This window comes from Equus asinus, chromosome X, assembly GCF_041296235.1.
Source record: "Equus asinus isolate D_3611 breed Donkey chromosome X, EquAss-T2T_v2, whole genome shotgun sequence".
In the NCBI taxonomy this organism is placed as follows: Eukaryota; Metazoa; Chordata; class Mammalia; order Perissodactyla; family Equidae; genus Equus; species Equus asinus.
In genome coordinates, this window is record NC_091820.1 from 123,349,184 (window position 1) to 123,362,799 (window position 13,616).

Consider the following 13,616-nt stretch of genomic DNA (forward strand, 5'->3'; position numbering starts at 1 on the left):
CTCTGACTCCACCTGCAGACAAACACTCAGTTCCCTGGGGAGATGGAAAGTAAAACCCTGTTGGCAGAATAAACGTCTTAACTTGACAAGGGAGCCATATTTTCTCACAGCATGTCCATCAGTGCCCACTGTGACCTCCTGTCCCACCGCTATGCTGACCCTAAGGTGGTGTGGGAGAAGGCACATAGGGGACACGAGACACAGCCATGCGCCCACCATGCCCTTCACGACTGTCGCACCAAAGTCCCTTGTCCTCCACACTCTCAAGTTTTCCTCCTACCCTCAGAGTGTCATCATATCTCCGCTAGGTACTTCTGTGCCAGCCCCAGACTTCACCAATGGGGAGAAATCAAAAGCCTGAAATAGGAAAAACAGAGGGGGTCTCCTCTCCTCTGATTGCGACTGTCCTCACCCTCTTGCCCCTCCATAGCTGCAGCACCCAACACTGTGCCAACGCCCCTCACCGTTGTGGACAGCACCCACTTCCCTGAGAGTGCAGACAAGGTCCCCTCGAGGCAACATCACCACCCCTGTGAGAGGACCAGAAGGGCAGAGGGGCAGACCACCAAGCAGCAAAACCTTCTCACAGAAACAGGGGAAGGGACAACCAGAGCCACTGACTACATGCTGTCCTATTCAGCAATGAAGAATAGGTGGGCAAAATCCTCCAGCCTGGAGAGCTCACCAGGCACATTCCTGGATATCCAGGCTCATCTGCGCACATCCATGAGGATCTAAATGTCCACGGCCTCATCTACTGTTCATGGACAGGGCCCAGTGACTCTCCTCTTCCTACCAATGTGCAGAGTGTACTCAGCGGAAGAGTGCCGACAGCTCACATGGAAACGCTTGGCTAAAGCTCCAGCCCAACTCCCATCCAGAAATTCAGCATCCCTAATGACTCCTAAGATGCCATCGCCCTGCATGGTGGACGACATTCTGTTCAGCACCTTCATGTCAGAGCACGCAAGCCTGACCGCGGCCCATGGCCAATTTCTCCCCAGGGACCCAGAATTTCCCACACCCCACGTTCGGCCATTGCCGGAATGCGCTTTTTGGGGGACTTAAAAAAGGCAATTGAGTCATGTGATGGTGGAAGGAAGAAGTGTCTGCGTGGTCTGTGGAAATATCACAGCAACAACAGCGGCTCGCTTTCATCATTCTCTCCATGGGGACACAGCTCAACAATACGAAAGAGTGACTGGGCACCTCAACCAAGAGCGATTATTCACCAGAGACAACCATCTGAGTCCTCTCCTCCTACCAAGTGTCATGCCACCTGCTGTGTGTCACAACACACAGAGATCAACCCTCTGACTCCACCTGCAGACAAACACTCAGTTCCCTGGGAAGATGGAAAGTAAAACCCTGTTGGCAGAATAAACGTCTTAACTTGACAAGGGAGCCATATTTTCTCACAGCATGTCCATCAGTGCCCACTGTGACCTCCTGTCCCACCGCTATGCTGACCCTAAGGTGGTGTGGGAGAAGGCACATAGGGGACACGAGACACAGCCATGCGCCCACCATGCCCTTCACGACTGTCGCACCAAAGTCCCTTGTCCTCCACACTCTCAAGTTTTCCTCCTACCCTCAGAGTGTCATCATATCTCCGCTAGGTACTTCTGTGCCAGCCCCAGACTTCACCAATGGGGAGAAATCAAAAGCCTGAAATAGGAAAAACAGAGGGGGTCTCCTCTCCTCTGATTGCGACTGTCCTCACCCTCTTGCCCCTCCATAGCTGCAGCACCCAACACTGTGCCGACGCCCCTCACCGTTGTGGACAGCACCCACTTCCCTGAGAGTGCAGACAAGGTCCCCTCGAGGCAACATCACCACCCCTGTGAGAGGACCAGAAGGGCAGAGGGGCAGACCACCAAGCAGCAAAACCTTCTCACAGAAACAGGGGAAGGGACAACCAGAGCCACTGACTACATGCTGTCCTATTCAGCAATGAAGAATAGGTGGGCAAAATCCTCCAGCCTGGAGAGCTCACCAGGCACATTCCTGGATATCCAGGCTCATCTGCGCACATCCATGAGGATCTAAATGTCCACGGCCTCATCTACTGTTCATGGACAGGGCCCAGTGACTCTCCTCTTCCTACCAATGTGCAGAGTGTACTCAGCGGAAGAGTGCCGACAGCTCACATGGAAACGCTTGGCTAAAGCTCCAGCCCAACTCCCATCCAGAAATTCAGCATCCCTAATGACTCCTAAGATGCCATCGCCCTGCATGGTGGACGACATTCTGTTCAGCACCTTCATGTCAGAGCACGCAAGCCTGACCGCGGCCCATGGCCAATTTCTCCCCAGGGACCCAGAATTTCCCACACCCCACGTTCGGCCATTGCCGGAATGCGCTTTTTGGGGGACTTAAAAAAGGCAATTGAGTCATGTGATGGTGGAAGGAAGAAGTGTCTGCGTGGTCCGTGGAAATATCACAGCAACAACAGCGGCTCGCTTTCATCATTCTCTCCATGGGGACACAGCTCAACAATACGAAAGAGTGACTGGGCACCTCAACCAAGAGCGATTATTCACCAGAGACAACCATCTGAGTCCTCTCCTCCTACCAAGTGTCATGCCACCTGCTGTGTGTCACAACACACAGAGATCAACCCTCTGACTCCACCTGCAGACAAACACTCAGTTCCCTGGGAAGATGGAAAGTAAAACCCTGTTGGCAGAATAAACGTCTTAACTTGACAAGGGAGCCATATTTTCTCACAGCATGTCCATCAGTGCCCACTGTGACCTCCTGTCCCACCGCTATGCTGACCCTAAGGTGGTGTGGGAGAAGGCACATAGGGGACACGAGACACAGCCATGCGCCCACCATGCCCTTCACGACTGTCGCACCAAAGTCCCTTGTCCTCCACACTCTCAAGTTTTCCTCCTACCCTCAGAGTGTCATCATATCTCCGCTAGGTACTTCTGTGCCAGCCCCAGACTTCACCAATGGGGAGAAATCAAAAGCCTGAAATAGGAAAAACAGAGGGGGTCTCCTCTCCTCTGATTGCGACTGTCCTCACCCTCTTGCCCCTCCATAGCTGCAGCACCCAACACTGTGCCAACGCCCCTCACCGTTGTGGACAGCACCCACTTCCCTGAGAGTGCAGACAAGGTCCCCTCGAGGCAACATCACCACCCCTGTGAGAGGACCAGAAGGGCAGAGGGGCAGACCACCAAGCAGCAAAACCTTCTCACAGAAACAGGGGAAGGGACAACCAGAGCCACTGACTACATGCTGTCCTATTCAGCAATGAAGAATAGGTGGGCAAAATCCTCCAGCCTGGAGAGCTCACCAGGCACATTCCTGGATATCCAGGCTCATCTGCGCACATCCATGAGGATCTAAATGTCCACGGCCTCATCTACTGTTCATGGACAGGGCCCAGTGACTCTCCTCTTCCTACCAATGTGCAGAGTGTACTCAGCGGAAGAGTGCCGACAGCTCACATGGAAACGCTTGGCTAAAGCTCCAGCCCAACTCCCATCCAGAAATTCAGCATCCCTAATGACTCCTAAGATGCCATCGCCCTGCATGGTGGACGACATTCTGTTCAGCACCTTCATGTCAGAGCACGCAAGCCTGACCGCGGGCCACGGCCAATTTCTCCCCAGGGACCCAGAATTTCCCACACCCCACGTTCGGCCATTGCCGGCACGCGCTTTTTGAGGGACTTGAAAAAGGCAATTGAGTCATGTGATGGTGGAAGGAAGAAGTGTCTGCTTGGTTTGTGGAAATATAACAGCAGCAAGAGCAGCTCGCTTTCATCATTCTCTCCACGGGGACACAGCTCGTCAACAATACGAAAGAGTGACTGGGCACCTCAACCAAGAGCGATTATTCCCCAGAGACAACAGCAGTTCTCTCTCAGAAGACTCCCTCATGTTAATGTTCTACACAACAACGTAGGAGGGCAAAGAGCCAATGTTCCTCGAGCCATTATTCACAGGCTAAGTCAGTGCACAGAATCAGGCAGAAACAGCAAAGCATTCCTCAGCAGCAAAGTCCAAAATACTCCTATTGCACAAGTCAGCAACAGTCCCCATCATCAAAATTTCATCTTGGCCAGAGGGCCGTATGTTCTCATGTCACACTCAACCATCTGCATTGTTATCTTTTATCCTCCAGCCATGCTGATCCCTGGTAGTGCCAGTGATGGGCAAGCGGGCAGGAGGCACTCTGGAACATACAAAGGCCAACACGCCTTTGACACTGAGGGAGCATATCCTCCTCTCTGCTTTGTCCTCCTGCTCTGAGAGCAGCTCTACAGAGGACACTCTGTCCAGCCCCCTTCCCAGCTCTAGGCTTCAAGCACCGGAAGCAAGGAGTTAGTCCTTCCATCTTTCCTGATCACAGAACCCCCTTCCCCACGTGAGCCTCCAACCTCCATCATTCTTCTCCTCAAGAGAACAGACAATCAGAAGTGGCTGGAGAACCAGTCATGAAATCTCTTTAGTTCAAGAAGTGTTCCCCCATGTAAACTGCTTCAGCCACAATGGAAAACAGTATGCAAGTTCCTCAAGAAGTAAAAGGAGAGCCACCCCATGATCCGGCAATCCCACCCCTGGGTGTACAGCCAACGGAAACGAAATCACTGTCTCAAAGCCGTGTCTGCACCCCGGTGTTCAATGGCGCGCTCTTCACAACAGCCGACACACGGAACAGGCTCAGTGTCCATCAACAGATCAGTGGGTAAAGAAAATGTGGTACATACATACAATGGAATATTATTCCGCCATAGCCATTTTGCACAGAACAGGGAACCAGTAGAACAAGGAATACACTCCATTTCAGGAGCCTACCCTTAAGGGGTCCAATATAATCCCTTCTCTTTCCAACCCCCACAGCAACAAGAGGAATGAAAAAATACATACGCCAAACGCGACTTTGACATGGAATGCTTCACACCAAAAGCTACAGCACATTAACATTCCCAGGAGTGAGCAGACATTCATGAGTACATGTCTCACTGGGTGAGTGACATGGCTCGCCTCAGAACGAACTCCTGGGAGAGAACCCGATCCCACCTTACAGTCTGAGGAGGGTCAGCTTCTCTTTCCCCGAGAGTCTTGATTTTGAGAATGTCATCAATTAGAGTCACTCTTTTGGAATCCTCAAAGCCGTCACTTGTTTTTAAGTGCCAATACTCAGCAGATTGACCCTGAAACCATTCATCTAGGTCTTTCGCACCCCTCCCGCCGTGAAGTGACCTCAAATGAATGTCCTGGGCAGTGGGCCCTAGTGTATGTGGAAGGGGAAGAAGGCATCGCAGTTACGGTTAAGTTTCACAAGTTGAGTTTTTGACTAGCAACCAGGCCAGTGATGGTCACCGTCATGTCACTTGGTGAAGGAACATGGGCTTGAGCACAGGTATTTCTAAGTATCTCAGGTCTCAGGTTTTCACTGGGCAGACAACATAATGACCCCTATCTTCTGCAAATCTTATGTGATCCAACCAATCAGAAGGATCAATAATGACTTTGAAGTGTCAGTGGGCTGCATAAAGGCCACATACTTTAGTCTCTACTCACAAAGAAATGTGGATTGTTTTCACCCTTGGTGAGTGAACTTCAGCTTCTGTGATGCGACCTTCTGGATGAAACCTGTGCCAATAAAGCAATAGAGGAACCGGGAACCAGAGCCATCCATGAGACTAAAGGGCAGAAGCGTCTTGGAACGCACCTTACCTAGTGCAGATTTGTATCAAGAACTCCCTCCCAATTACCCAAACTCTTCACTTAAGTTTCAACAAATTAACCACCCCCCAGAAAACAAGTGACTTTATACAGACAGGGAACAGAGGAGATCTTGGTGGCACTGCCAGTGAACAAGAAGCCTCCAGCCTGAACTTGGTGCTGAGCCACGTCAGCTTTGACGAAAGGTGTCCACGTTGGCCAGAAAGACTGCAGCTCAGAGAAGGCAAAGTCCGAATTGCCCGGCTTTCCCCTGGCATCACAGGAGAAGTAGAGAAGTTGGTTTCTAGAGAGATTGAAGCAATCGCTGAGGAAATTTGCTGGTCCTGTGAAAGGAAACAAAACATTTCGTTGAAATGATGGCAAAGGTCTCAAGAACTGAAGTGGAAGCGGGGGCTCACAGGGAGGGAGAGGACCTCAACCAAGCCACAAGGGTCTGCTCTAATCTATGGATTCTGGAAGTGCTCAGCTACTTCCTTCAGGACCCGCTGCATGCCGAGCACTTACAAGGATCATCACACTTGATTCTCACAACATACCTGATAGCAAGGTGTGCTCCCCGTCTCCATCTGTGGAAACTCAAGCTCAAATATGAGAGCTAGAGAGGGCCAAGGGTCTTTCTCACTCAGATACCAGAACTCTATTGTCCATGAAACACAACGTCTGGTCTCAGCAACATCTGCTAGGCAACAAAGTGGCCAACAATGTACGGAGGGGTAAGCGCGTGAACAAGTACGGACCTATTCATTACTTCAATTGCTAGACTATGCCTGCAGGGCCACTGCTACATAAATGCTCACCTACCCACAACCGGGGTAGACTGGCAGATTGCCATTGTCTGGCACCCACGTGGTGGACGGGTCTCACCTTCTCCCCCGTTTCCCACTTAGACCCGGTCTTAAATTACATCCAAATCCACGATCTCACACCCGAGATAAAAAGCACATGAGCAATCTCCCACAATCTTTGGATTCCTGAAGGTTGTGTTTGACCGTCCCATCTAGTCCATCCTGCTTCTGCCTGGGCTGGCAAAGGTTTTCCAAAGGATAAGACAGATCAAAACCTTGACGTGAAAATGTCAACATCGGTTCTTTTTGAAATCTGACAGTCTAATAAAGTCAAGGTGGCTGTAACAGTGGCACCCACAGGAAACAGAGGAACACCAATAGGGACTGGAAAAAGATGCCACTGACTAGTCAAGAATTGGTGGTAGACCTAGCATCTCAGCCATGGGGTTCATAAGCAGTGCCCAGGGAGTGCCCCCGACGTTCCCGGAAATTCCCCTCTTAGACACTCAGGGAAGGGATTTCCACACCATCTGAAATAGCGCTACAGCTAACAGGAGATCAGTGCTACCCTCCTCCCAACACCTGTGGCCTCCGATCACACGAGATGGCACTTACTTGTCTGCCTGCTCTTGACTGTTGGTTCCAGTTCCACTCTCTTCTCCGTACAGGCCCACAGGATGACCTGGACTGGACTTTGCCATCACAGGTCCTGAAGGGGATGGTGATGGTAGAAATCTGCAAGGAGACTTGACTTTGGGTGGACAGCCCAGCACAACTGCAGGAAAAACAGTTTACTTGCCAACTCATATAAGTCAAGAGGCTCAGGCGAACTTGTTCTTTCCCTTATCCTGAGAAATTTCTGAAAATGGTCGGTGAGGCCAGAGGACCCACTCACGCACCTTGTGTGAGGTAGGCCAAAAGAGTGAAAGACACTGTGAGACAGGCGCTCCATGAGTCAAACCACAAGATAAGGCCACTGCTTTAGAGGCCTCATTGCCCCTTCAAGTGAACCAGGGTTCATCCCGCTTTACTCAAACACGGATGGGATTCACTCAACATTATGTTGACACGTGTGACCAGTGACTTGCTAGAAGCCGGGGGTGGGGGGGGGGTGGGCGGGGGGGAGGGGTCTCCCAACTCCATTTTTTCTCTTCAGTAATAAGGGAACTGACTCACACATAAAAGGATGGGAACAAACCTTTGGAATGTGTGCCTGCTCTCGCTGTGTTCCCAATTACTGACACTTACATGCCACGCAAGATTACGGGTAACAATTCATTCACATGGGTTCTGTCTTCTACTTAATAGACCATGAGATGCACATTAGACAACTGGGTCGTTATATTGGTCTCAGTAATTGGTAAAAGATTAAGTTCAAAGACTGCTAAAACTAGGCATGAGCTAACTGAATTCAGAACAATTTCATGAAGAATTTCATATAGTACATAACGTTACTACCATCCGATATCGAACATAGGTCTTTGAGGACAAAACAACAGAAAAAACTGGACATCTGGAAATACACAGATTGGGGAATTTGCTCTTAATTTGCAATACGTCCTACTGTACTATGGGCAATGGGCACGGATTAAAAGCACCTTCATTCCACACGTAGGTATTGATCCAGGTCTGGGGCTCTGCCTGAAAAGGCAGGACTCACCGGCGAGGTGAGTGAGTGTCCCAATTCCGGAAATTGGTATTCCTGTCAGTACCAACCGCACAGATAAAGGAAGACCAGCAATACAACCAGTAAAGCAAATACCAGCAATACATCTGTCCCATTTCTAAATGTGATCAAGGTGGATTTAGAGAACACCAATGCCCCACCAATATTCAAGTCATTAAATCATCTCTACATGAGCTAACATACATAATTCAAGTCAGTATCAAGAATCAACCTGCAAGAAGGCTCATAAGCCAACTCAACCATCACCATTACGTAGAGGAAGTAGTTGTTTTCCTTGACAATTCTGAGGTTACTGCCAGGCAATAGTGTCCTCAGGATTTTGAGGAAAACAACAATGTTCCTTTAATTTAATTCTCCCCTTGAATACACAGTGGATGTCGCAGGATGGAGGCATGAGGATAAACACACGGGCACTGTCGATTTCTTAACGCGACATTGTAGCACTTTGAGCCACTAAGGCACAGTCAGCACTTGTGTGCAAAGAGGCAAGGACAGCACCCTTTGACGTGGGGGTGGGGCAATGGTACTCGCAGTCTGGCCCAGGACCTCAAACAGATGGGATAGCAGTGGTCCTGGGGCAGACCGGTCAGGACATGAATTGGCCTATCCTGCTTTTCTGGACACAGAAACTACACAAAACGTTTCTTCTCTGCGACAACACGAGGGAAGGAGGAACCAGGCCAACATTTAAAGAAATGACAACGGAATAAATGCACAATTATTGCCCTCCAGTAATAGACAAAAGCATGCCCGATGACCTGCAAGGGCCATTCCCTCTTAACAGCACTCATTCTGGAGGTGAATTTCCACCTCTGTAAGTGGAAAATGCCCCACGATTTTAGCAGGAAACGCATGAAAAGACTCAGGACAGAACCCAATCGAATAACGCGACACGCAACACACAATGATTGCTGGAAATGAAGTCCCCGAAGAACCCAAATGACTTCCAGTGTTGACCAGTGAGGCGCACTTCCGGGAATTCAGTGTCGTAAAACAGCACCGCTCAGCCAGATCGACAACGTGTGAATTTTTAACATTGAAAACAAACCTTTCTTAATTTTTATTAGAGCTATGAAATAAGAAACCTAAAGGCTAAAATTTCAAAACTTTAATGGTATGAAAAACCCTTAACAGTAAATAAAATGCAAGATTAGGTTAGCGGACCGCTTGAAGCCGCTAAGTGTCGTAAAGCAAAACGCACAGACACAATTAGGACCATCGTGTCCTCATTTGTCAGTCGAAGGTGACATGAAAAACTTTAACACGAAGCTTACGAAAAGGATCAGGACGTTCCTTTAACAGAATAAAATGACCCCAAACGCCATTGTTCCGTAAAACACAATCCCACCCCGGGCCAGGGACGCACGTCAACATACGGTTAAGAGCATTCGCTGTCGTAAAACAACAAGGACTCAGCCAACTGAAAGTTCGGCCCTGTACGTGGAGAGGACCTCAGAACGTTGAGTTTTTAAGAAAAGTTAGGAAGACGGAGAAACACCAGAATAGAACAATATAAATCAGGTCAAACACGCAATTCTATTATAAACTTACGACACTCTATCAGAGGGTACATTCCAGCTCTGTAAATTAAAATTTCCCCGAAACCGTTTAAAGGACGTTTATGGGGGAGGGCCAGGACCTCCTCATTAAACGCATGAGGAAGGGCATGCAAAATTCAGTGCCCAGCAGGGTCCAGTCCTGGCTGACAAGAGTGGCTAAGGGGCCTTCACACAGACTGGAACACTTCTGGTGCTCAGCCGCACAAATCACTTCCCAAAGGGCACACGGAAGAGACTATCGTTTGAAGAATGCTTAGGAAACCCAGCTGAAATCCACATGAAACACATGCAAATGGCCGCAAAATCACGAGGAAGACAAAAACACCCCGCGCTACGGACGGACGAGATTACAGAATGAAACCAGCAATAGAAGCCCCGGGGCCGTGATGCCCCTCAGGGACTCGAAGCAACAAGGGCTCGCCCATCACACCGCTGGGTTTCACACTGGAAAAGCGTAGGGAACACTACACTTTGCATGCAAACACACTGACAGCGTCTGGGCCACTCTCCACTCAGCGCGATGACATTAGGTCCAGAAGGGCTTTGCAGAAATACGTAAAACAGCGTGCAGTGCTGACTGAAGGGGACTCGCGGGGTCAGGGAACAAGCCAAGCCCGAGCTGAGCAGGCCGGCTGTTCACTCTTTCCCCCGACGTTATCAGGGTGTCGTTCTTTTTCAGCCGCACGGGAAGAAGAGCATCCCGAAATGGGAGCAACCAATGAAAGGAAACGCGCACTCACGCTGGGCAGGGAAACCCAAGTCTGCGCTCACAGGCGGCCATGGGCCACCAGCTGTCACCCTCGCACACACGCTCCCTGAGCGCGTCACCTCCCTCTGTCCGAGTCGAAAATCACCGAGATCCCGACCCTGACGAAAGGGCTCACGGAAACGGACAGGACCCAGATTTCCACAAAGACCCGGGGCCAGCCTCCAGCCCGCGACACTGGACAACCAAAGGCCACACCCGCTCCCTGGCCGCCAACGGCCACGGCCCGTCCTGGACCCACGGCCACTCGGCCCTCCGCCCCAGCCCCTTCCTCCTCTCCAAGCTGCAGACACCTCCAGTCCTGAAGACCACCAACAGGGGGGTCAAGGCCCACATCGCCACGAGCAGACGAGCTGAGCCTTCCATCAGGTTGTGCCGCAAGCTCCACCGGGGGCCCGGACGCCGCTAAGGGGCCTTCTCTGCCGTCCACCCAGAAGCCCGCCCGGGGCACACTGCCTGTCAGAGGAGCTGAGCACACACCGTCCCCCCGCTTCCCTCCAATCACCCGACAGACAGCCAAGTAGGAAGTCAAGGGAACTTACACTTTGGGGACAGCAGGAGACGGAGCCGCCATGTTCCCCCATCCTGGAGGGAAACGGTCCACGGAAGCCGCGCTGCACAATCCACATTTTAAAGAGCCCGGTCAAGCGTTTCGCTTCCCTGGACAGCGTTCCTTTGGCCCCGCCTTCACACGTCGTCATTGGCGGGTCTGCGACGATTGACAGGGAGACTGGCCACTCGCTCCAGCTCCAAGAGCGCAAACCCCGCTCATGTCCCAAGGCTCTGCTTATTGACTGAAATCTTGGCTCTTCTTGTTCTTTCTTTCTTCTTCTATGTCCATCCCTCAACGCCTAGCTCTGCTTCGAGGCTTTTCACGTATCTTTTCCTTAGTTTCCCGTCTTCTCAGACTTTGGAAATCTTGATCACTCAGGCTCTTCAAGCCTAGCTCCGTGCCATCCTCTTCCAGGAAGCCTTCCATGCTTCACTCCTCCCATCCCCAGCGGTCGATGTGAATTTCCCTTTGCTCTTCGACATGGACATGAAGAAACCTCCGAGCGGCGATTCAGGGGAATCCTGCCATCTCTGGGATCGCGGAGTACTTGCTGGGCACAGTGTGAAGGACCCCAAGTTGGCACTCGCAATCTTGGCAAGACGGTTACTGTTGCACACGTTTGGGAAGAGCAGGGAAAAACCAGCAACAGAGTGACTCATAGCAGCCTCCCAGGATTGGTCCCATCAGTGAATTCAAACAACTCCCAACCACCCCTTTCAGGATTTTCATATCCTTTCCTACCTTTCTACCTCTGGAACTCTTGCCCACTCGCCAAGGCCCAGGCATAAGGCACTACCTCTCTGAGTCCTCCTCTGGTTTCACGTTCCCACTCCCAACCCCAAGCAGAGTTCTTTCTTGTGTCGCTGTAGGATGAAAGTTAAGGGCACTTCATTTCTCTGCTGCCAGGTCACTAAGCTTCCTGATTATGAAGGTGAGAGTGGAAACCCCTTTCTTTTCAGGAGGCCATCTGCTGAGGAATTTTTGCAGCTGCTCTCAATTTGAGAGTTGGACGAAAAGAGGGGCGCGGCCCCGCTAGCACTGACTACCTTGAATGATCAACTCACCTGCACTCTCCCTTGGTTGGTGGACCACATAGCCACGGGATGAGGCTCGATGGACTGCACGCTCAGAGTGGACAGTGCCTCTGGGAAGGACACAATAACGCGAACCCTATCCTGCCCACAGAAAAAGTCATTTTCGGCGTGGTGGGGGTGGGGAGGCGGCGAAGGTGTGGGAACAGTGTCATGCCATAGTCCACGGTGTTGCCCTACCCACCACAGTGGTGGCTTTTCTATGTGACCTTGACTGGCCACGGGATGCTCAGATTAAACATGGCTTCTGCTTGTGTCTGGGAGGGTGTTGCGGGAGGAGGTTGGCATTTGAGGAGGTGGCCGCAGTAAGGAAGATTGCCCTCCCCAGGTGCGTGGGCATTATCCAATCCATTGAGGCCTGAATACAACAAAAGGTGGACGAAGGCAGACATGCCTCCTTTTTGCCCGCCTCACTGCTCGAGGTGGAACATCTCATCTCATCTTCTCCTGCCCTTGGCCTGGGATTGATCCCATCGGCTCCCCTGCTTCTCTGGCCTTCAGACCGGGACTAAACTATGCCGCCAGCTTTCCTGGGTTTCCCGCTGGCACACGAGAGACTCTGGGACTTCTCAGCCTCCACAGATGCGTGACCAAAATCCTCATAACAAGTCTCCTTTCCCATAACTTATCATACTCCTATTCTTGCTGTTCCTCTGCATATCTCTGACTAATATACCTTGAATTTCGCATCCGCTGCTGCTGTTAGAGAGGGCTTCCCAGTCCTCAAGTAGATCTCTGAAGAAAGGGCAAAATCCAAAAAGTTAACATGAGTTCCAAACTGTGGATGAGGAAAGGACACACCAGAAACAGATGGCCAGATATCTGGGCAGTGCTCAGAACACAGCCACTGGCCGCGATGGGGGTCTTATCCGCTAGAGTCAAGCTGGTCGTTTGTCAGCGCACAGAAAGCTGATAGCTGACCTCTTCCAGAGCTGGGATCGTGGATCACACTCTGAGGAAGCTCCAGAGGGCAGGAGAGCTGTGGCAGGCTTTCTCAGCCATCACTGAAGCCATGTGGAGGGAAGAGAGGGGAAACTCCAGCTCCTGATGTGACTCCTGTCTCCAGGATCTGCCAGCTCTCTCAACACCTGGCACTAAGGCTTATCTCTGTGACTGGTTCTGTGGATGGACACATGCTGGGCTCTCTCAGTGCTTGCCACAGGATGGCCAATACCACACAGGTCCTGCTTCTCGGATCACCCATGCCCTCTTGATTTTTATGCCACCAATCTTTCCAGTCCCACTCACACTTCATCCCAGGCCAATGCCCTGGGCTCCTGCCTGTCTGGGAAGATTCGGCATTCGCTACTCACCGACTACTCATTTTGGCTACTGGATCTGTATGCGGGCTGCACCTTTGCTCCCTGGATTCATACACCAGCTCTTCCTCTCATCAGATGGGTAACGTGACATGATTATTGTGCCTCTATTTCTTCATGAGTTAAAGCAGTGAGCCAATAAGAACCG

The 13,616-nt window shown here is 51.1% G+C and overlaps 1 long non-coding RNA gene across 1 annotated transcript; it reads right to left on the reverse strand.

The window, feature by feature from the left end:
• Nucleotides 1–2,287: 2,287 nt before the first annotated feature.
• Nucleotides 2,288–12,964, reverse strand: LOC139042696 (uncharacterized). Its single transcript, XR_011499731.1, has 4 exons — nucleotides 11,048–12,964; nucleotides 7,109–7,268; nucleotides 6,245–6,384; nucleotides 2,288–6,031 (listed from the first exon to the last, which is right to left on the reverse strand). It is a non-coding gene; the product is annotated as an uncharacterized lncRNA (long non-coding RNA).
• Between the last annotated feature and the right edge of the window lie 652 nt (nucleotides 12,965–13,616).